General features: G+C 39.8%; 1 protein-coding gene across 6 annotated transcripts in view; it reads left to right on the forward strand.

Moving 5' to 3' along the window:
- Positions 1-19,618: 19,618 nt before the first annotated feature.
- Positions 19,619-24,441, forward strand: part of LOC105475542 (dynein cytoplasmic 1 intermediate chain 1) — a 319,181-nt gene continuing 314,358 nt past the window's right edge. For 4 of the 6 annotated variants that reach the window (XM_011730892.3, XM_011730897.3, XM_011730894.3 and 1 more), the window contains exon 1: positions 19,619-19,839. The gene's annotated coding sequence lies outside the window, so the exon portion shown is untranslated. Of the gene's footprint in view, positions 19,840-24,307; positions 24,332-24,441 lie in introns of those variants that run through there. The other 2 variants (XM_011730899.3, XM_011730893.3) reach the window with 2 other exon arrangements.

Raw genomic sequence — 24,441 nt, forward strand, 5'->3', positions numbered from 1 at the left:
CAGCTACTCCAGAGGCTGAGGCAGGAGAATGGCGCAAACCCGGGAGGCGGAGCTTGCAGTGAGCTGAGATCCGGCCACTGCACTCCAGCCCGGGCTACAAAGCAAGACTCCGTATCAAAAAAAAAAAAAAAAAAAAAAAAAAGATTTATTGCAAAGAGCAAAACACCAAGGCTTCCACACTGTGGAAAGGCACTCAATCCAGGGGCTACCGCCTGGATCCTGCAGCCTGCTTTTATTCCCTTATCTGGCCCCACCCACATCCTGCTGATTGGTCCATTTTACAGAGAGCTGATTGGTCTATTTTACAAAGAGCTGATTGGTCCATTTTGACAGAGTGCTGATTGGTGCATTTACAATCCTTTGGCTAGATGCAGAGTGCTAGACAGAAAAGTTCTCCAACTCCCTACTAGGTTAGCTAAATACAGAGTATTGATGGGTGTATTTACAAACCTTGAGCTAGACACAGAGTGCTGATTGGTGCATTTATAATCCCTTAGCTAGACATAAAGTTTCTCCAAGTCCCCACTAGACTCAGGTGCCCAGCTGGCTTCACCTAGTGGATCCCTCACCAGGGTTGCAGGCAGAGCTGCCCGCCAGTCCTGAGCTGCGCCTGCACTCCTCAGCCCTTGGGCGGTCAATGGGACCGGTCACCATGGAGCAGGGGCATTGCCGTTTAGGGAGGCTCTGATCGTGCTGGAGCCCACCAGGGAGGGCAGGGCTCCAACATGGCGAGCTGCAGGTCCCCAGCAATGCCGCTGGGGAGGCCAGGTGAGAATTTGAGCATGGTGCATGTGGGCCGGCAGTGCTGAGGGACCCCGCGCCACCTCGGTAGCTGCTGGCCTGGGTGCTAAGCCCCTCACTGCCATGGGTTGGTGGCACCAGCAGGCTGCTCTGAGTGTGGGCCCACTGAGCCTGTGCCCATGCCCCCCAGAACTAGCGCTGGTCTGTGAGCACCCTGTGCAGCCCCGGTTCCCGCCGGTGCCTCCTCCACACCTCCCCGCAAGCAGAGGGAGCCAGCTCTGGCCTCAGCCAGCCCAGAGAGGGGCTCCCGCAGTGCAGTGGTGGGCTGAAGGGCTCTTTAAGCACCACCAGAGTAGACGCTGAGGCCGAGGAGGCGCCGAGAGTGAGGGCTGCTAGCATATTGTCACCTCTCAATAGTGTCTTCCTACCCACCCAGGTGCACCTTCCAACCTACCAGGTGCACTTGTGTGGGCATGTGTGTGCAGTTGTGTGAACACACACACACACACACACACTTTCTCTTTCTCACTTCTTCACAGAAAAAAAAGCCCTTTCCCTCTGCCATTTAGGAATGGTCAAAACTTTCCACAAAAAGAAGGCCAAACAAAGGTTATTACACAAATGAAAAGAATGGAAACTGAAAAAAAGAAGTGTAGATTGAAGTTAAAAGAAGTTCTATCCTAAGAGGTCATTTTTAGTAAGTGTAGTTTTCACTGACTCTAGAAACTCCATTCTCCACTGGCTTTGTAATTGTTAATCATTCATAACTACCCTCAGGCAGCTTGCTGCTAGAACTGATATGCTTTTCTTCCTTACCATGCACTGCTACAAAGGAGTCCATAAACATTGTTTGCAAGTCTGACCATGTTTTGGATTCAGAGCTGGTATAATTTTGAAGACCACCATTGGTAGGAATACAAACTTCAACACTGGTGCCTGACTAATGTCTTAAAAAGGGGCAGTGCATATAGCAGAGGCTGGGGATGCAGTACAGTGGGTGGAGTGAAACCACGGGAGGGAGGGCAAATACAAAATACACAGAATCATGGTTAATGGGAGGCCAGAGATCTAGGCTAATCATCCAGGACAAGAGTAGGTGGCAGGGAAAAAATGGCCGAAAGTGAGTGTCGGGAGCACTCTGAAGATGTAACTGTATCATTATGTCCTGATCATTTTACCCCACCTGATGTACTTATTGTCTTGGGTTTAATGTGCTGTTTGTTTACTGTGAATGCCCCAGGTTTTGATTTCTAGAGAGACAACTATCAAGATGTGTGTTTGTGTTACTATGGGGTAGCTTTTAGAGACTCCTTCTGATATGGAATGTTATATATTCTCTATTTTTCTTCCTTTTAGTGCCCATTGAAGTAATTATGCTTCTCCACTGCCTTTTTGTGCAGCTTTCTTCCTTTAAAACTAACAGCTGAACAGCTGTTACTATTTTGTCTTACCATCCTCCAAAATCAGAAATAGAGAATTAAAAAAAAATACCCCCTGGTGAAATGAGTATCTATTAGAACACGTTCTAAATAATAAAGGCTCACAAGATTTAATGGTAGTGCTCACAGTGTATGTGAATGTTTTCTAAGTGCTGCTTATGTGCTAACACATTTAATTTTCAGGCCAATTCGGTGAGGTAGGTTCTGCTAATATCCCCATTTTACAAATGAAGAACTTAAGGCACAAAATAATTAATCTTACTGAAGTCAAGTAAATATTTATTGTGGTCCAAATTACAATTTTGGTAAGTTTGTGCATGAAACCCAGCTCTGTTTCTTGGCTATAGCAGACCTGATAAAACACCAAAGAAAGTTTCATGATGGTTGTATAGCAAGTGAAGCATTTGAGCTCTCTTATCAAACACCTGAGTTAGGGTTCTGGCTTTACTTGTTACAACCTATGCAATTTTGAGCAAGTCACTGAACCTCTCTGAGCCTTGGCTTTCCTCTGTATCAACCAGGAAATTACAATAATGGTCTCTAATACACCAGGGAGAGCTTAGCAGTAGTAGAAAGCTGTATCTCTGTTGTCCGGCGTATAGTAGGTGCTTGATCAGTATTTGTTGAGTCTCAGTTGTCACAAAAGAGCATGTGTTGACAAAAGTGGCAACCTTGTCATTTGTTAAAGTGGAGCCCCATTGCTTTCCTTTCTTTTGAAACCCTCTCATTCCACCAACACTTGAGACAACAACCTACACAATATTTTGTGTTGATATCAGCTAATTTTAAGGCCCTAAAATAAAAGCTAATAATGAAGCATATGCATCTTTTACTTTGAAAAGTAAAAACAGTGCAACAATTTAAAGAATAATTTCTGAGTAGCAGGTAAAATGTTGATTTCCCCATTTTTTTTCCTGCCTTGTAGAATGTTCTTCCATATATTGTGCCGAATAGAACACTTGTAGGAAAAAAAAAAAAATATATATATATATATATATATATATATATATATATATATATATATCTGATTTGGAGAAAGTGGCTCAAAAAATAAATCCTGATTCTGACTTTGGACACTATGGAAGGAAGTGGCCATGATTTTGCACAGAAAAATAAAAGCAATCTAATGAGCTATGAATTTAAAAGTCCACTGAGGCTTTGTATCTAGTTAATTCACAAACAGGACACCTGCTAGGAGTGGAGTGAATGTATGACAAATGTAAGTTACTACTTCATGCATGAATAAAATTCTTGGAATTCTATTGGAAAATAAGCCTTTATTTTAGCAATGTTTGAAAATAACATGCTTCATATGCTTTCTATTGGTGAAGGGATTATTTAAAAACTGATAGTGACCCGATTAGTGTTGACTCAAGGTTCAAAAGTGATTGCAGTAACATGGGATGGGGTACTTTATCTTACACTACTGCGAATTTTAGAGTTTCTTGACTACCTGTCCCTTTTCTGTTTGTTTTCTGTCTATTTGGAACTTCTTCCCAGGACACTTTCTCTCTCTTTCTCGCTCTCTTCATCTCTCTCTCCCCCTCTACTCTATCATAGAAATAAAATATAAAATATACTCATTGGATTTATTGAACAAAACTAGGATTCTACTAATTTGTTGACCTGAAATATTTCAGAAATGATTTTTCTCAAAATACACACATGTATTTGTATTTATAGTTCTTTTACTGTAAAGAAAAAAAGACTTTTAGACTCTTGATGGTAATCCACCCCATTTAACATGATTCTCTATGACCTTATTTAAATTTAACAAGTTAGAATGTTAAGAAAATATTTGAACAGTTCAGCAATTTATCTCCATCAACATGAGCCTTTAGTAGGAGAGAGAGGAAGTTTAACTTGAAAATGATGAATATTAAAAACATCAAAGTGATAAAAGACATATCAGTTTTAAACAGCTTGTGATATTTAATCTTCTATGACTTTTAGTCCATACGGTAAGGAAATTTTAGTAAAAAAAAGTCTTGTTAAAAAGAAACTGTTAATTATAAATTCACTAACAAAAGATAAAAAATTAAAACTGAGTTTTAAAAGTACTCTGAACAATCATTTATTCACTGGTATTAAATAGTTTCATGCAAGCTGAAAAAAGAAAAGCAAAAAGTGATTCCAAGGCCAATGACAAATGGAAATACACTAATTTTTAAAGATGTTTATGAATTGTCCTTTATCAACTTCAGACCATTATTCAAAATTCACATACACATTCATATATATTTGCAACAATAAAGGGACCAATCTAAAATATCAATTTGAACATCTTTCAAAATTTGGTAGACACATCCAAGAGGCAAAGAAATGGTTCTTTTCTTAAATGAGACCATTAGGACATTAAAGGCTTCCTTGTGTACAAATTAGTTTTCATGATAAAAACTTAAATGAAAAGAGGATCTCTTTCTTTCAGTGTCCTCTCATAAACTATTTAAACTTATATTTCACATTTAGGCCATATTTTTAAATATCATCTCATCAATAATGTGAATTGTATCATCCTCCACAAAGAATTTCACCTTAATACCTAGTAAAAGTAGAAGAATAAGGATTGGGGGTTGCAAGGGCACCACTGGCGACCTGGTTCTACCCCCTCATCATTAGCATGAAAGCATCTCCCTGGAGGATATACTGGGAGGTTATACTGCCCCAGATGAGTTCCAGAGAAGACTGTAGTATATTATTATAAGATCCCTGGGGAGGAATTTCTTCATGGCTTGTTGCATTTCAGTGGAACCCTATGTGATTTGTGCTGGATGTAGTGTTCAGAAGGAGAAGAACACAATACATGGTATTTACCCAGAGAAGAAGTGGGCACAATCATCATCATTCATCCTGACTTCATCCTTATCCTTTGTGTGCCTTATAACAAGGAGGTGCAGCCCCTTACCCATCCAAAGCTTATTGTTCCTAATATCCACTATTGTTCCTAATACTATAACCACTGCCAACTGATAAAATTTAGTCTGTATTTAAGGAGTTTTCAAAAGGAAAAAGCTTATAATAGAAACTTCTGTTGTTTTTCAGTGGCTTATTGCTGTCACTGAACTATTCCGGGTATCTGGCAGATGTGTTGTGTTGGAACACATAACGAATATTCATCATAGGGCCATTAAAAAATAAGGTTACACTCAAAAGAAAAAACGTTATCATGTAATCACTCAAAATAGCCACCATTAATGTTCTGGGGCAATTTTTCAGTCTTTGTTTCTATCCACACCTATATACTAATAACAATATCTAATATTCATTTAGAGTTTACTTGGTGCCAATCACTATACCAAATTCTTTATGAGCATAATTTCATTTAATTCTTATTACAATCTCAACAGATGGGCACAATTATGCAGATTTTACAAATAAAGATATTGAGGCATAAAGAATTTAAGCAATTTGCACAGAAGCACACAGCTAGTTAATCATAGGAACTAGTTTTAACCCAGGTATGCGTGACTCCAAAGCTTGAGTTCTTAACCTGTATGTAATATCTCTGATTTAGAAATTCTTTTAATGCTAGAAAATACAGTTTGTTGTTTTATACAAGTTGTTTTATAATAATTCTTAAAGTATAACTCTATAATGAAGCAAGTGTAAGAAGGGAGAGAATTAAGTGGAAGCACATAATGTATAAAATATATATTCTAAAACACACATGTCTGGATTTCACTTATCAAATAGTCAAATGACATTAAAAGTTAGCTCACAAGAAATAACAAACAGTGAAGCACCACAGAAAAATCTTCAAACTTCCTGATTAAAGTCATATACAGAGTACCAATGTATATAGGTTAAATTATCTGTAAATAAATACAGATAACTTACATGCTTTTCCACTTTTTAAAAAGATGTTTGGAGAACTATGACAGATGGGTGTATCACTCTTCTATTAGGATTAATCTTTCCAAGGAGCAGTTACAAGAACTATAAAGTATGTTTCTAGGCTGTAGTCTAGAGAAGTAATGTACCAAAATTGTGGCTTATTTTTCGACAAGGTAGGTTTATTTGATTTCTAGAAATATAAATTTGAAATAATAAGTATCAAGGTATAACATAAAGTTATACACACTCATTTCACAGCTCAGAAAAATAAGCATTTATATTTAGACCATGACGAAAAGTGAGTTGAAAACTATGTAAATAATTTATATTTATAATCATTGGATTTTTCCCTTTACATTTAAGTGTTTATATTGATTTTTCAAAGATCTAAAGATTTTTGTTTTTGTTGTACAGGTTATTTTCCTGGTTGTATTTTATTATCAATTGTTAAAAACATGCATTTTGGCTTAGCATTATACTTGAAAGAAAAGCTGCTGGAAGGAAATATAAGGATGAGGGGAAAGAAGAGAAGATGAAGACATAAGGAGACAAAAGTGAAGTGAGTGGAAATGGGATAATTAGAATACGATTATATTACAAAGATAGGTAGTTATAGCATAACTAGAGCTGTATTTGGAAATTATCTAACAAGCATTTAGAAAAATCTAAAACCACATAGATATTTCTTAATTTCCTCTTTTAAAACTGAAGACTGTGTGTGTGTGTGTGTGTGTGTGTGTGTGTGTGTGTGTGTATGTATGTGTGAAAGCACCACTTAATGGCTAGTAAGTTAGGAATTTGGCCAGCATATTTTGTCGTAGCTATTTAACTTCTTCTTTGAGCTTTTCTTTTGACTTTAAGAGTAATAACTAAATTAAGAGGTAAAATGGGTACATTTGCAATAAGCAGTATTTAATTTGTAAATGGCTCTTAGTACATATTTTATAAAAAAACTTATCAAAGTCCTTTTCATTTTAACCTCAGTGTAATTTTTGTATCTGAGGTAGGCTTGAGCCTGGTGATGGTACATCACATTTCAGATTTGATATATTTTTTCATAGGAGTAAAGGGATTGATGCTGGTATTGAGATATGTCAATTTGCATGGCTGAATTCCTTTCTTTCCCATTCTTATGTCCCTTTTCACTGCATCAAAGTGTCCATAATTTATGGGAAATAAAGTATTTGAAAATCTAACATGCAAGTTGGTGGGTAATTATAATACACAAGGATTCATCACAGAATTGTAGATTATCAGCATTGTACATCAATTTATGTAATGAAAATGTGACTAGATTGAACTTCTCAGGTTGTTAAATAAAGCAATATCCACTTTTTTTTCTTTTTTTGAGACGAACTCTCACTTCCTCGCCCAGGCTAGAGTGCAGTGGTGCGATCTCAGCTCACTGCAAGCTCCGCCTCCCAGGTTCACACCATTCTCCTGCCTCAGGCTCCCAAGTAGCTGGGACTACAGGCGCCTGCCACCATGTCTGGCTAATTTTTTGGGTTTTTAGTAGAGATGGGGTTTCACTGTGTTAGCCAGGATGGTCTCGACCTCCTGACCTCGTGATCCACCCATGTCGGCCTCCCATTGTGCTGGGATTACAGGCGTGAGCCACCGCCCCCGGCCAAGATCCACTATTTTTAATGTACTACTCCCCAACCCAGTGCAAAGTCAACTTTGGGTTTAAGACTAGAGGTATGTAGTTGTAAACAACTAACTTGGCCAGCACCACATGATAGTGCTTTTAAAACCTCTCCAATCGAATATCAAATCAAAGGAAAAATATATGCCTCAGATAGTCTTTTCAAGAAATAGCAATGAATTTGAAAAAATCAAAATCTTATTTAACACTTTCTCAGATCACAGTGGAATAAAACTAAAACTCAACTCTAAAAGGAACCTTCAACAATATACAAATACATAGAAATTAAACAACTTGCTCCTGGATGGTTTTTGGGTTAACAATAAAATCAAGATGGAAATTTTAAAATTCTTTGAAATGAATGATAACAGTGGCACAAGCTATCAAAACCTCTGAGATACAGTGAAAGCAGTGCTAAGAGGAAAGGTTATAGCACTAAATTCTTACATCAGAAAGTCTGAAAGATCACCAGTTGACACTCTTAATGTCACACCTCAAGGAACTAGAGAAATAAGAACAAATCAAACCCAAAGCTAGCAGCCAAAAAGAAATAACAAAGGTCAAAGAAGAACTAAATGAAATTGAAACCAAAAAAATACAAAAGATCAATGAAACAAAAAGTTCGTTATTGAAAAGATAAAGAAAATAAATAAAACATTAGCTATATCAACCAAGAAAAGAAGAGCAAATATTCAAATACGCTCAATTAGAAATGAAAATGGACACATTACAACTGAAACCACAGAAATATAACAGATTATTAGAGACTATTACGAACACTTTGATGTAGTCAAGCTAGAAAATCTAGAGGAAATGGATAAATGCCTGGAAACATACAACCTTCTCTTGTTGTATCCCTTCCTGCTTGAATCAGGAAGAAAGAGAAATCCTTGACAGAACAATAACAAGAAGTAAGATTGAATCAGTAATGCAAATTGCTAACAAGGAAAAGCTCAGGACCAGATGGATTCACAACAAAATTCTAACCTGGCATTCAAAGAAAAATTGTTACCATTTCTTCTGAAACGATTCCAAAAGATTGGGAAAGAGGAAATCCTGTGTAGTTCATTCTGTGAAGCCAGTACCACCCTGATACTAAAGCCACGAAAGGACATAACAAAGAAAACTACGCACCAATATCCCTGATGAAAATAGATGCAAAAATCCTCAACAAAGTACTAGCAAACCAAACCCAACAGCACATCGAAAAGATAATCTACCATCTTCAAGTGGATTTCCTCCCAGGGATGCAGGGATGGTTCAACACACACAAGTCAATAAGTGTGATTCACCTTGTAAACAGAATTGAAAATAAAAATTATATGATCATCTCAGTAGATGCAGAAAATGCACTTATGATAAAAAAAACCTCAACAAATGATTAATAAAAGGAACATACCTCAAAATAATAAAAGCCATATATAGCAAACCCAACATTATAATGAGTGGGGAAAAGTTGAAAGCATTCTCTCTGAAAACTGGAACAAGACAAAGATGCCCACCTTCATCATTTCTACTCAACACAGTACTGGAAATCCTAGCCAGATCAATCAGGCAAGAGAAAGAAATAAAGTCCATCTAAATTGGAAAAGAGGAAGTCAAACTATCTGTTTGCCAACTGTATGATCCTATACCTAGAAAACTCTAAACAGCCTTCTAAAAGACTTCTAGAATTGATAAAAGAATTCAGTCAAGTTTCTGGTTACAAAATCAATGTACACAAATCAATAGCACTGCTGTACACCACCAACGACCAGGTTGAGAATCAAATCAAGAACCCAATCCCTTGTATAATAGCTGAAAAAAAAAATCTAGGAATATTCTTAACCAAAGAGGTGAAAGCTCTCTATACGACTAACTATAAAACACTGCTGAGGCCAGGCGCAGTGGCTCATGCCTGTAATTCCAGCACTTTGGGAGACTGAGGTGGACGGATCACAAGGTCAGGAGATCGAGACCATCTTGGCTAACACGGTGAAACCCCATCTCTACTGAAAATACAAAAAAATTAGCTGGGTGTGGTGGCGGGCACCTGTAGTCCCAGCTACTCAGGAGGCTGAGGCAGGAGAATGGCGTGAACCCGGGAGGCAGAGCTTGCAGTGAGCCAAGATCGTGCCACTGCACTCCAGCCTGGGGAACAGAGTGAGGCTCTGTCTCCAAAAACAAAAAACAGAAAACAAAAAAAAAAAAAACTGCTGAAAGAAATCACAGCTGATACAAATAAGTGGAAAAACATCCCATGCTCATGGGTTGGAAAGATCATTATCTTGAAAAGGACCATACTACACAAGGCAATCTACAGATTCAATTCAATTCCTATTAAAATACCAACATCATTTTTCACGGAACTAGAAAAAAAATTATAAAACTCATGTTACCAAAAAAAAAAAAAAAAAGGGCCAAAATAGCCAAAGCAATCATAAGAAAAAAGAACAAAGCTGTTCTTTCAGGGGCATCACATTACCTGACTTCAAATTATACTACAAGGCTATAGTAACCAAAACAGCATGGTACTGGTATAAAAGTGATACATAGACCAATGGAACAGAATAGAAAAACCAGAAATAAAGCCAAATACAACCAACTGATCCTTAACAAAGCATAAAGAAACATAAATTGGGGAAAGGACACCTTATTCAATAAATGCTAGGAAAACTGGATAGCCACATGTAGAAGAATTAAACTGGATCCTTATCACTCACCACATACACAAATCAACTCAAAGTGGTTTAATCTTGACTTAAATCTAAGGCCTGAAACCATAAAATTCTAGAAGAAAGCCAAGAAAAAAACTCTTCTGGATATTGACCTAGGGAAAGAAGTTATGACCAAGCCTCCAAAAGCAAATGCAACAAAACAAAAATAAACAAATGGGAACTAATTAAACTAAAAAGCTTCCACACAGAAAAAAAAAAAAAATAGAGTAAACAGACGACCCACAGAATGAGAGAAAATATTTACAAACTATGCATCTGTCAAAGGACTAATATCTAGAATCAACAAGAAACTCAAATACATCAGCAAGAAAAAAGATGCCATCAAAAGGCAAATGACACAAATAGACACTTCTCAAAAGAAGATATACAAGTGACAAAAAATACATGAAAAAAATGCTCAACATCACTAATCATCAGGGAAATACAAAATAAAATCACAATGAGATACCGTCTCACCCCAGTCAGAATGGCCATTAATAAAAAATCAAAAAAATGATAGATGTGGGCAAGGATGTGCTGAAAAGAGAATGCTTATATACTGTTAGTGGGAATATAAATTAGTACAACCTCTAGGGCAAACAGTATGGAGATTTCTCAAAGAACTAAAAGTAGATCTACCATTAGATCCAGCAATCCCACTACTGGGTATTTACCCAAAGCAAAATAAGTCATTATATAAAGACTGTTCCATGTATATGCTTACTGCAGCATAACTCACAATTGCAAAGATGTGGAACCAACCTAAGTGCCCATCAACCAGTGAGTGGGTAAAAAATATGGTATATATACAACATAGAACACTGCTCAGCCATTAAAAGGAACAAGATGGTATCTTTTGCAGCAACTTGGATGGAGCTAGAGAGGCCATTGTTCTAAGTGAAGTAACTCAAGAATGGAAAATGAAATACCGTATATTCTCATTTATAAGTGGGAGCTAAACTATGGGTACTCAAAGGCATACAGAGTGGTATAATGGTCATTGGAGATTCAGAAGTGGAGATGGTGGGAGGGGAAATGAGGGAAGAAAAACACAATATTGGGTACAATGTACACTACTCGGGTGATGGGTGCACTAAAATCTCAGACTTCACCACTATGCATTTCATCCATGTAAACAAAAACTACCTGTACCCTGAAAGCTAGCTAGCTTCAGTGGCTTACTCACAGCTCACTGTAACCTCCAACTCCTGGGCTCAAGTAATTCTCCTGCCTCAGCCTCCTGAGTAGCTAGGACTATCATAGCACTCCACTCTGTCCAGCTAATTTTTAAATGTTTTTTGTAGAGAAGAGGTCTTGCTGTGTTGCCCAAGCTGATCTCAAACTCCTGGCTTCCAGCAATCCTCCCGCCTTGGCTTTTCATAGCATTGGAAATACAGATGTGAGCCACCACACCTGGCCTGTTTACAGGATCATAACCTAGGAGCAATAGGCTATACCATCTAATCTAGGTATGTAGTAGGTTATACTACCTACGTTTGTGGAACTACACTCTTATATTCACATAGTGATGAAGTTGCACAAATATACACTTCTCAGGATGTATCCCTGTGATTACTATACTTTAAGTCATCTCTAAATTACTTACCTAATACATTGCAAATACTATGTAAACGGTTGTTATACTGTGGCTTTTTTGTATTTTTTAAATTGCTATATTGTTATTTTTTCCAAATATTTTCTATAAGCAGTTGGTTGAATTTGAGGATGTATAACTTGTGGATACACAGGACCAACTACACTGTATGCAATTTGATTCCAACTATATAACATTCTGGAAAAGGCAAACCTGCAGAGATAGTATAAAAGTCAGTAGATTCCAGAAGTTCGGAAGGAGAAAGAGAGGGACAAATGGGTAGAGCACAGAGGATTTCTAGGGTAGTGAAACTGTTGTGTGTGTTATTGTAATGATGGATACATGATATTATGTGTTTGTCAAAAACTCATGTAACTGTACAACACAAATTGTTAACCTTAATGTAAACCATGGACCTTAGTTAATAATAATGTGTCAATAATGGCTCATAAATTATAACAAATATACCATAGTAATACAAGATGTTAATAATACCGGAAACTAAGAAGGAGGAGGGCTAGAGAGAAGTTAGTGTATGGGAACTCTCTGTATTTTGTGTAAACCTAGAACTGCTCTAAAAACTAAGGTCTATCGAGAGAGAGAGAGAGAGAGAGAGAGAGATATGCCTGTTTTTCTGCTTGATCTCTAACCCCGTTCTCAAGTACCATCATCATTTGTTGAAACATGTCTAACTACATACACACCCTCAGAACCTCTTCAACAAGGCCTTCCATCCCAGACTGAAAACTGAAAGCTTTTTTTTTTTTTTTTTTTTTTTTTTTTTTGAGATGGAGTCTCACTCTGTTGCCCAGGCTGGAGTGCAGTGGTGCGATCTTGACTCACTGCAAGTTCCGCTTCCCAGGTTCAAGCGATTCTCCTGCCTCAGTCTCCTGAGTAGCTGGGATTACAGGTACCCATCACCATGCCTGGTTAATTTCTGTATTTTTAGTAAAGACAGGGTTTCACCATGTTGGTCAAGATGGTCTCAAACTCCTGACCTCATGATCTGTCCGCCCTGGCCTCACAAAATGTTGGGATTACAGGTATGAGCCACCGCACCCAGCCTGAAAGCATTCTTAATTGGAATTTACTTTTCCTTTTTCAATCTTTCATGGCAAATGTCTTCCATTATTGTACCTTTGTTAGTCTGCTTGGTATTAAAAGGCAGTTGTATGTTTTCATTAGATTTTGAGTCTCTTGGAGATAGAGAACATTCATTTCTTATTCATTTCCAGGCCCGTAGCCAATATTTGTACCATTCCTGTGTACACAAAAATTAAAATAATTTAAAACTTATTTATTGTCATAAAAACTTAACACTAAGTTTACCAACTTAATCATTTTAAAGTGTATGGTGCAGTAACTTTAAGTACATTCACATTGTTGTGCAACAAACCTCTAGAATTTTTTCATCTTGCAAAACTGAAATTCTTCACTCATTAATCACTAATTCCTCCATCCCTGTACCTCCAGTCCTTGGAAATTATCTTTATACAGGCATACTTCATTTTATTGTCCTTACCAGATACTGGCTTTTTTCCCCTATAAATTGAAGGTTAGTGGCAACCCTGCATTGAGGGAGTTTATTGGTGCCATTTTTCTTAAAACACATGCTTTCTTTGTGTCTTTGTGTCACATTTTAGTAATTTTCACAATTTTTCAAAAATTTTCACCATTATTTTATGTTATATTGATATATTATCAGTGATCTTTGCTGTTACAATTCTTTTGGGGTACCATGAACCATGCCTTTAAGAGGGCGAACTTAATCGATAAATATTGTATGCGTTCTGACTGTTCCACTGACCAGTCATTCTACTATATTTTTCCCTCTCCTTGGGCCTTTGTATTTTCTGGGACACAACAATATTGAAATTAGGTGAACTAATAACCCTACAGTGGCCTCTAAGTGTTCAAGTGAAAGGAAGAGTCACGTATCTCCCTTTAAATCAAAAGCTAGAAATGATTAACTTCTGTGAGGAAGCCATGTTGAAAGCTAAGACAAACTGAAAGCTAGGTCACTTTACACCAAATAGGCAAGTTGTGAATGCAAAGGAAAAGTTCTTGAAGGAAATTAATAGTGCTATGCCAATAAATACAAGAATGATAAGGAAGTGAAATAACCTTACTGCTGATATGGAGAAAGTTTTAGTGGTCTGGATAGAAAATCGGACCAGCCACAACATTCCCTTTATCCCAATCCACATCAAGGCCCTACGAAGGCTGAGAGAGGTGAGGAAGCTGCAGAGGAAAAGTTAGAAACTAGCAGAGGTTGTTTCGGGAGGTTTAAGGAAAGAAACCGTCTCCATCACACAAAAGTGCAAGGTGAAGCAGCAAGTGCTAAAGTAGAAGTTGCAGTAAGTTATTCACAAGATATAAAGATAAATGATAAGGTGGCTATATAAACTACAGATTTTTAATGCAGACAAACAGCATTGTATTGGAAGAAGATGCCATCTAGAACTTTTGTAGCTAGAGAGAAGTCAATGTCTGGCTTTAAAGCTTCTAAGGATAGGATGACTCTCTCGTTACAGGTTAATGCAACTGGTGACTTTAAATGGAAGCCAATGCTCATTTACCATTGGAAAATACTAAGGTCCCTAGAGTTATGCTAAATTCACTCTGCCTATGCTGCATAAATGGAATAACTAAGCCTAGATGACGGTACATGGTTCAATGGTTCACTGAACATTTTGATCCCACTATTGAGACCTACTGCTCAGAAAAAATGATTCTTTTCAAAATATTACTGCTTATTGACAATGCACCTAGTCACCCAAGAGCTCCAATGAGATGTATGAGGAGATTAATATTGTTTTTATGCCTGCTAACACTACATTTGTTCTGCAGCCCATGCATAAAGGAGTCATTCTGACTTTGAAGTTACATTATATAAGAAATATATTTTGTAAGGCTACAGCTGTCATAGACAGGAATTCTTCTGATGTATCTGGGCAAAGTAAGATGAAAACTTTCTGGAAAGGATTCACCATTCTAGATGCCATTAAGAACATTCGTGACTCATGGAAGGATGTGAAAATATCAACATTAACAGGAGTTTGAAAGAAGTTAATTCCAACCCTGTTATGTTTTGTTTATTTGTCCCCTCTAAATCTCATGTTAAATTGTAATCTGCAATGTTGGAGGTAGGATCTGGTGGGAGGTGTTTGGATCATGAGGGCAGATCTTTTATTAATGGCTTGGTGACCTCCTCATGGTAATGGTGAGTTCTCACTCTGAATTCATGGGAGATCTGGTTGTTTAAAAGAGTGTGGCACTTTTCTTCTCTCTCTTGCTCCCACTCTATTCATGTGATTAAGGGGAGCATTGGCTCCCCCTTTGCTTTCTGCCATAGCTGTAAGGTTGCAGAGGTCCTCACCAGAAGTAAATGCCAGTACTATGCTTCTTGTACAGCCTGCAGAACCATGAACCACAGTAAACTTCTTTTCTTTATACATTACCCAACCTCCGGGGTTCCTTTATATCAATGCAAATGGACCAATGCAAACCCTCATGGATGACTTTGAGGGGCTCAAGATTTACATGAAGGAAATCACTGAAGATGTAATAAAAATAGTGAGAGAACTAGAATTAGAAGTAGAGTCTGAAGATGTGACTGAATTGTTGCAATCTCATAATAAAACTTCGATGAATGAGGAGTTGCTTCTTATGGAAGGGCAAAGAAAGTGATATATTGAGATGGGACCTACTGCTAGTGAAAATGCTCTGAACATTGTTGAAATGATGACAGAGGATTTGGAATATTACATAAACTTAGTTGATAAAGTAGTGGCAGGGTTTGACAGAGTTCACTTCAGTTTTGAAGGTTCTGTGGATAAAGGCTACCAAACACACACTGCATGCCTGTATCAAAGCGTCTCCTGTACCTCATAAATACTAAATACCTACTATGTGCCCATAAATTTGTTTAAATGCTATCAAAGAGCGTGACATGCTACAGAGAAATCTTTCATGAAAAGAAGAGTCAATGGATGAGGCAAATATCATTGTTGTCTTATTTTGAGACATTACCAGAGCTACCCCACCTTCAGCAACAACCACCCTGATCAGTCAACAGCCATCAACATTGAGGCAAGACCCTCCACCAGCAAAAAGATTACAACACACTGAAGCTCAAATGATTATTAGCATTTGTTAGCAATAAAGTATTTTTAAATTAAGACATGTACATGTTTTAGACATAATGCCATTGCACACTTAATAGGTCACAGTATAGTGTAAACATAACTATTATATGCACTAGGAACCAAAAAAGATTTGTATGACTCACTTTATTGTGATATTTGGTGGTGTGAAACAGCTTGCAATATATCTGTAGTATGCCTGAGCTTTCTTTTTCTACGATTTTGACTACTTTAGATACTTCATTTGAGTGGAATCATACACTATTTTACTTTTTGTGACTGAATTATTTCACTTACCATAGTGTCCTTCAAGTTCATCCACATTGTAGCATGTAACAGGATTTTCTTCCTTTTTAAATATAAACTTTTACTGTATGTATATATATATTCCAAATTTTCTTTACTTATTCACCTATTCATGAACATTTGAGTTGCTTCCATCTCTTGGCTATTGTGAATAATGTTGCATTGAACATGAATGTGCAAATATCTCTTTGAAATCCTACTTTGAATTATTTTGGTTAAATACTGAGAAGTGATAATATTATAACTAACTTTGAAATTGAGGGCTTAATTTGCTCTGGGCATATATTACAGACTATTTGTGATGAATACAACTTGGCAAACTCAGGCCTTTTAAATCCTGACCTGGATTCTTTGAATGAACTTTAAACTTGTCTCTTAAGCCTTTCCTTGTTCCAATCCTCTACCCAAAGATAGCCCCAGATGACTCTTCCCAAGTGTCATTCTCTACTCAAAGGCCTTTAATGATTCTCCATTATCTGCTCTACAGCCTTTCTCAGGGCCCCAGTTGGCTCTCCCATGAGTCTGTCATGCTCCAAAAAGCTGGCCCACTCACTATTTGCTGAGTACACTTTGTTCTTTCTCTTCTTTGGAGCTTTGTTTATGCCCGAAAATATTCTCTGCTCTTCATTTCTACCCTAAAACCCTACCTATTTCAATATTATCTATTGTCATAATTCTAATTTCCTCCTTCCATCTCATCCATCCAAACCATTGTACTGCTTTGGCTATTTCCTTATTGTTTGTCTTTAATTAGATTGCCTTTACCTATCCTTGCACCTCCAACTGGATTTTAACGCCTTCAAGAAGAGGGATTATATTCTTCTCTTTTTTAAATCATGTGAAGCTCCAAGCACAATGCTTTGCAGGTTGTGTGACGCAGTGCAGGTGAGCCCCCAAATTGGAGCTTAGCCCACAAGGGTTCTTGGCTTTGCCCAGGAAAGAATTCAAGAGTGAGCCAGTGGTAGGGTTGAAAAATACAGCTTTATTGAAGTGGCAGTGTTACAGCTCTGGCGGTGTTACAGCTCTGTGACTGCTCCTGCAGAGCAAGGCTACCCCATAGGCAGAGAGTAACAGCTCAGGGCAGTTTTGCAGTCATATTTGTACCTACTTTAATTACTTGTAGATCAAGGTTTATGCAGAATTTTTAGGGAAAGGGTAGTAACTTCTGGGTCATGGGGTCATTGCTATGGAAGGGAGTGGTAACTCCTGGGTGTTGCCATGGCAATGGTAAATTGACGTGGCACACTGGTGAGCATCTCTTGCAGAAAGCTGCCTCTGCCCCATCTCTGCTTTAGCTAGTCCTCAATTTGGTCCAGTGTCTAAGTCCCACCTCCTACTTCATGGGCACTCAACAATGCCATGTTGAGGCCAGGCATGGTGGCTCACACCTGTAATCCCAACACTTTGGGAGGCTGAGGCAGGCAGATCACTTGAGGTCAGGAGTTCCAGACCAGTCTGGCCAACATGGAGAAATGCCATCTCTACTAAAAATACAAAAATTAGCCGGGCTAGGTGGTGCACACCTGTACTCTTAGCTACTCAGGAGACTGAGGAAGGAGAATCGCTTGAACCCAGGAGGTGGAGGTTGCACTGAGCTGAGATTGTGCCACTGCACTCCAGCCTGGGCAACAGAGGGAGACTCTGTCTCAAAAAAAGAAAAAAAAAAAAGAAAAGAAAAAACAATAAAACACAAACAAAACAACAACAAAAACAATGCCATGTTGGAAAGACCAGAATAAAAAGTAGTTAAAGTACAAGCTGCAGATGAATGGGAATTCAAATCTCGGCTAGATCACTCAGTGGCTATGGAACTTGGGCAAAGGAGTTAACTTCTTTGACTCAAATTCCTTTTCTGGGGGCATGGCATTCATTTTATGTACTATACAATGTTATAGAAAAGTTAAAGGAAAATGTATGTAGAATTGACATGTATTAAATATTCAGTCATAGTAGTGGCAAGTATTTATTTCATAGAATTTTCCTTCTGGAATACCTTGAATACCTTCTACCTAGACATTTCACCTCTTTCTTTTCTAGCCATAGTGATGATCACAGTATATTAGCCAGGAAGGCCAAAGTAGAATAAGGATGGCCATTTACAGATGAGTATGTATTCATACTAGAATCTGTATTTATTTTGAAATTACTGTAGTACTTGTGAATTAATAAGTTCATAAATATTTACTGAATACCCATTATATAGTGATGCTGTTCTAGATACTGAGAATACAGCGGTGAACAAGATAAAGTCCCTGCCTTCCACTAATTTACATTCTAACGTGTACAAATACTCCACAGATGTGCAAGAAATATGATGAAAAGCTTATCTATAAAATGGTGCTAAACCCCCTAACATCCCAAACTCAATTTTTTGGCCTTATGACTTAGCTGTTGTGGCAAGCTTGTTTTTTGCAGAGTTCAATAATAGTTGCCCAGATTTTTTTTTTTTTTTTTTTTTTTTCCTAAGATGGAGTTTTGCTCTTGTTGCCCAGGCTTGAGTGCAGTGGTGGGATCTCGGCTCACCGCAACCTCCGACCCCCGGGTTCAAACCATTCTCCTGTCTCAGGCTCCCGAGTAGCTGGGATTACAGGCATATGCCACCACGCCCGGCTAATTTTGTATTTTTAGTAGAGACAGGGTTTTTTCATGTTGGTCAGGCTGGTCTCCAACTCCCGACCTCAGGTGATTCGCCCGCCTAGGCCTCCCAAAGTGCTTGAATTACAAGTGTGAGCCACCGCGTCTGGTTAGTTACCGAGATTTTTAAAAACTGGGACTTTAAGAAGCAATGTGAAGGCAAGCTACACACACACACACACACACCACACACACACACTTAATTCTTTTTTATTCTAGGAAAATTGGGATCAATCAGACCTATAAATCATTGTGTACAACAGGAAGATCTGAGCTTTCTTTATTTCTATTTAAATGACCTTTAGAAGTGTAGTTGCCTGGGAGTGAAAGTTGTTCAATGGTGGCATTTCAGCAGGAGTTCCCAGAATATTGAAGCTCTCCTCTTTGCAGCAACTTAGGTCTAAGTCCTGCCGACGGCAGAGGGATAGACGAATTGACCTTTCCAGGTCCCCTGCTCGCCACCAGCCTCCGGACCGGCGCCACCCGCTCCTGGCGACACCGGGAGCGGTAGACGCGGAGCGGAGGCCCTCCCGCAGGAGGGGCGCGGGCGTGGAGGGCGTGGGCAGGGGGCGGGGCGAGCCCCGCAGACTGGGTGCTCCGGGGAGCTGTCAGTGTCAGGCTCTGGGAGAGAGGAAGTGATAGCTCCCAGAGGAGCGCGAGCGGAGCGGCCGGCGCAGCGTGAGACAGCACATCCTGCCCGCGCCGGCCCTGCCACCTTCGGGAGTCGCCTGCGCCAACGCTGCCGCCGCCCAGGAGCCGCCGCCGGCTCGGGGAGCCCAGTTCCGCCGCTGCCGAGCGCGTCCAGGTAAACTGGAGCGAGATGTCGCCGTTCCCCGGACCGCCGCCTCCGCACCTCTCCCCAGCCCTCCCCAACCCTCCCCACCCCGGTGTCGTCTGCGCTGGGAACCAGGCTGGAGCCGAGGCCCCTGCAGCCGCAGCCGGACCCTTGCCCTTGCTCCCTGCCCAGGCTCCTGCGTGCTCCGCTGAGCCCGAAGGCGGCCAAAGCCCCCCAGTGGCACTCCGCTCTCGGCAGAGCCGAGAGACTAGGGCAGAGAAGGAAGGGTCGTGGTGTCACCACCTGGTCGCCCACCTTGTGGGCTGGGAGGGGCGTCCCAGTGCGCGCCGCCTCAGTCTTCCCGGGGTATCAGAGGGCGAGCTGCGTTGAAATCTGCACCCCTCTGGGCCACCGGCTGACTGCCCCTGGAGGAGGGGGGAAGCTGCAGAGGGAGGGGAAAGGATGCTGTTTGATTACATTTGGAGCTGTCTGCAAAGCTCTTGGATGCTGTCACTACCCTCCAAGTCGGAGGGAGCGAATTCACTTCCAGCAGGGCATTGATTAAACACTTCAAAGCGAGAAGACGCTAGTTTCTCTCTGCTGCGGAAAAAGTGTGGGGAGGGATGTTGTTTTGGTAAACACCTTCCCGGCCGCCTGGCTCTCCTTCCCCTGCTCCCACTCGGAATCGCTCTGGCCTTATAAATCCGTGCGTCGTCATCATAAGGGCAGTGATCCTGGCAGCGCTGATGGGAACTGAGTGTGCGGGAGTCTCATGACTTGTACCTTGGCTAATAAGATTAAACAGAAGCCCAGGATCAGGACAGGAAATTACATAGGAGATCAGAGACTCAACAACATGCAGAAGATGGAATATATTCGCTATTCTGGCCTCTACTAATCCTAGGTAAGGGGCAGGAACAAGTAGCCAGCCATTTTCTTGCTTGGAATGCCTTTCAAATGGGCATTGTAGACTTACTGTAGTTCAGAGTCGTGAAAAATTGCTTCCAAACATTCCAGATTAGCAAAAAGAACAGCTAACAGTAAGGCATAGGCAACTGCAGGTGACAACCCAATGCCTGATATTAACACAGATACGAGTAACAGTGTGTGTACATACTTTAATTGTGGAAATTAGAGAGATATACATTGATCAGTGTTAGTAAATTTGAAAAGAGCATATTCAGTGCAATTTGCAAGCTGAGGGTACTGGTGAGAATGTAATACTGCCTCTAATTATTTACAATGCCAAGTTTGTTCAAAAAGGTTTGGTGTGGAAAAAGGGGTCCAAACTCAGCTCTTTTGATCATATTTCTCAATAAAATAAAATCTGAGGCACCTGCCACTAAGTCACCAGATGTTCTCTTCATAGGAACCAACCCTTGAATATTTGTTTAGGTCTGAGGATCCAGTGCTCCAAGACCCATTCCTCTTAAAACTTCTAGCACTGTCCTTGGGAAGTTTTTAGAATACAGTTGGGGGTCGAATGCAGGATTTTCCAGCCTGTCAAGCTCTTAGCCCTGTTTCTGGCCCACAGCATCTCAGCATTTTACTTTTTCTTCCTTGTCTCAGGCCTCAGATACAAATGCACTTGCTTCCTTCCTCTTTGGACCTCTGAGATGCTGCAGACCTCTGAGATGCTGTGCACAATCCCCTGGAGGAGGAGGGAGTGTCTTGCAGCCATTCCCCACCCCCCAGCCTTTCCTCCCTCTTTGCTACTGAAAACATGCATGGTTGTTTTACTGGTAAAGCTTTAGATAAAATCACCAGTAGGGATATGGGCGGAGAAAATAAACTCGACCCGCAGAAGGGGATCCATGGTCTTCAGTTTCTGACTAACTTCAAAGAGAGTAAGAGGAAGTCACTTGGCATTTCAGTAACCATGTTTTATATCTCAGAGAAGGCTCTAGGATCTTTCTTCCCAATCCCTCTGCTTCCAAAAAACACTCCTTCCCGAGTCTACGTTTAATAAATGAGCCTTGCCTTTGATGACAGTGCTGAGTCAAGGATCCAGCCTGGGTGCTGCTCTGTCCATACTCAAAACAGCGATGTAGACCAGTCTTGTAAAATGCATGCCAAATCTGAAATCTAGGTACCCCTCTTAGTACGACAGTGTGCACAGGCTTCACCCTGTTACCATTTTCTCCAGTTTCTTTGTTGTTTAATGTAGCATCAAATATAAAGGTCACATGCATCTGTTTCAAAATCTGTTTCAAACAAATATATTCCTCATTACTTTATTCTCCCTGCACTTTGTTCCACCAAATGAAACAAAGATTGATAACAATAGCTAAAATATATTGAGCATTTTACCAGGCATTGAATTTTAAAATACTTTCACAGGGGTTAACTTATTTAAACATCGCAAAAATCTTATGAGGCAGATATTGTTTGTAATCCTGTTTTACAGATGAGGAAACTAAGACACAGCTGTAAGCTGTCAAGTAACTTATGCTCGACTACTAAGTTGAGCAAGGCAGCATTTGAATCAAGGCCTGACTCCAGGCCAGGAGTTTTAACCTCTCTCTTCCGTACTATAAAACAGTTACAGTGGTTAAGTTTCATATATTGAATACCAAGGTCTTTTCTTATGTTATCTCATTTTAATTCTTATATTAATCCTATGAAGTAGACATTATTATCCATATTTTACAAATAATTAAATGAGTTAAATGGCATACTCAATGTCATTTAATAAATGGCAGAGGTAGGATTCAAATAAGGTCTCTCCAAAGACTCTAAAAATAGGACCCATCCATTTTGGCTATTGTGCTGTGTGAGAGGCAAAAAAGGCAGTGTACATCTGTTTCTTTCAGGTTTGCTGTCCAATTTCAGGGTGATCCAGTGTTATTTTCTTAAAGCCACAAGTATAGCCACACTTTTTGCCAGTTGATTGGTAACTGTGAATAATATATGCACACTCAAAGTAGACCCATGGCCCCTTAAAATAATATATGGCATTGTTTTTGTCTCCTTAATGAAAGTAGCTATTAAACTTTGTGGATCTCAAATGCTGTGTAAATAGTTGCTACCTTAATCAGGGATCTCTTTTACTAGAAACCTTTGTGGCTTCTACATTCCCTAGAGCATGTGAGAATATATATTCTCTTGGGAACTTTGCTGGGACTAGGAGCTTCTAGAGTTGACTTTTTTTGAGAATTAACTCAAGTTAATTCAACTCTCGTTTTTCTTCTTTGCAATGTATAAATCCTTGACCAGGTCCATGTAAAAGTTATTCCTCTTGGCTGGGCACAGTGGCTCACACCTGTAATCTCAGCACTTTGGGAAGCCGAGGCAGGCCAATCACTTGAGGTCAGGAGTTAGAGACCAGGCTGGAGGCTCATGCCTGTAATCCCAGCTACTTGGGAGGCTGAGGCAGGACAATCACTTGAACCCAGGAGGTGGAGGTTGCAGTGAGACAAGATTGCACCACTGCACTGCAGCCTGGGTGACAGAGCAAGACCCTGTCTTTAAAAAAAAAAAAAAAAATTATTCCTCTTGACAGACACTTTTCATCAATATCCTGGACTTGTGTTCCTTGATTCCTCTCTGCGTGAGGCCTGGCCCCAGAATCTCAGAGTGAAGTTTCCATTGTAACATAGATACCACTGCCTAGGTGCTAATCCTCATGAGCTCACATATTCATAAAACATCCTTGATTCTTTGTTGGCGGAAACTTCTTAAACAAAAACCCATAGATACTGTAAAAGGGAGGCATATGAATGGTTTTCAGATGGTCATTGAACCCACTAAAATTGATGCAAATTTTCATGCATTTGTGCATAAATGTAGTTTTCTAGGGAAAAAATGGGGATATTGCTAACTAAAAATACATGAAGAATCACTGGTTTACATATGCTGTTTAAAAAAGGGGAGAGGAGCAGAGGTCACTCTGCTGAAATGTATCGAAGACAAAGCCAAACTATCCTACCAGTGGCAGCCACAAAATAAAATGTTCTTGGCTATCAGGACATTTTTTGGCATTTCACCAGGAGTCCAGGTGGCAGGTACAGCAAACATCAACTGACAGTGAGTCAGGCCTACAACTGAGTCAGGCCTCCAGGCATGGCAGGCAGTCCTATCTCAGCTTGTCATTCATTGAGCACCTGCCCTGTGCACAGTCAGTGCTTTACAGATGTGTTAGTTCATTGAATCATCCCAGCATCCCTCTAAGGTGGACATTTTTCTCTTTCTTTGACAAACAAGGAGACAGTTGGAGGGATTAAGTCTCTTGGTCAAGGCCCCGTGGAGCCAGATAGTGGAAGGGCTAGATTTGAAATGCAGGTCAGCCTGATTCCAAAGTCTGCTTCTTCTCTTCCTACCATAGCTCATTGTTTGTCTGCCTGTGTGGGATACCAAAAAAAGTATTGTTTAGTGTAGCTTTTTATTGTCGCAGGACTAAGAGTCCCTCAAGAAATATGTTCACACACTGATAGGAAAAGCTTAAAAGTGTTATCAAAGGAACAACAACAAGTAATATGTCTCCCAACGTGGCAGAAGAAAAGCAAGCCCTGCTTTACTTAAGGTGAGTTGAAGCTCCACGTTTGCGTCCCCTGTCGCCAGGTGTCTTGCCGAGTACCAAATGCACAGCAGCCCCCACCTGAAAACTATCTTGCAGGGGTAAGTGCAAATCAA

This window comes from Macaca nemestrina, chromosome 4, assembly GCF_043159975.1.
Source record: "Macaca nemestrina isolate mMacNem1 chromosome 4, mMacNem.hap1, whole genome shotgun sequence".
Lineage (NCBI taxonomy): Eukaryota > Metazoa > Chordata > Mammalia > Primates > Cercopithecidae > Macaca > Macaca nemestrina.